The sequence below is a fragment of the Hippocampus comes genome, unplaced genomic scaffold (assembly GCF_001891065.2).
Source record: "Hippocampus comes isolate QL1 unplaced genomic scaffold, H_comes_QL1_v1.1 scaffold219, whole genome shotgun sequence".
Classification (NCBI taxonomy): Eukaryota; Metazoa; Chordata; class Actinopteri; order Syngnathiformes; family Syngnathidae; genus Hippocampus; species Hippocampus comes.
In genome coordinates, this window is record NW_017805653.1 from 50,827 (window position 1) to 51,224 (window position 398).

General features: G+C 49.0%; 1 long non-coding RNA gene across 1 annotated transcript in view; it reads right to left on the reverse strand.

Annotated features, from left to right (window-relative positions):
* The window catches only part of LOC109522876 (uncharacterized), an 11,879-nt gene extending 11,718 nt beyond the window's left edge, over nucleotides 1–161 (reverse strand). Inside the window, exon 1 of the long non-coding RNA XR_002169649.1 lies at nucleotides 149–161. This is a non-coding gene — a long non-coding RNA (uncharacterized LOC109522876). The remainder of the gene's footprint in view (nucleotides 1–148) is intronic.
* Nucleotides 162–398: the final 237 nt, after the last annotated feature.

Genomic DNA, 398 nt, shown 5'->3' on the forward strand with positions numbered 1-398 from the left:
AGCTATCAATGCATTTTGACCCAAAATGGCTGAAGGAGAAGACGTTGATCTGGTTGCGGAACTACTTTCCACACAATTTTCAAGACGGACCTTCCACCAAAAGCTGGATATTGTGCGAAGAGGTCGCCCAACTCCTGCGCTAGCTAACCTGTCCCAGCAAGGAAAAGGGGTTGTCCGTCATTTTCAGACCAGCAATTATGAACGCTACCCGTGGCTCACAGCCTCGGTGAAATGCTGCAAATTTTACTGCTGGGAATGCCTATTGCTTGCAACTGACCGATTTGGTGTTTGGACCCACACTGGATTGTTTTACTCAGGCAGCAAGGAAACAGCTGGGCACCCACAAGCTACGGTGCGTTTAAAAACATTTGGGGACACTCGCGTAGATCTGCACCTCA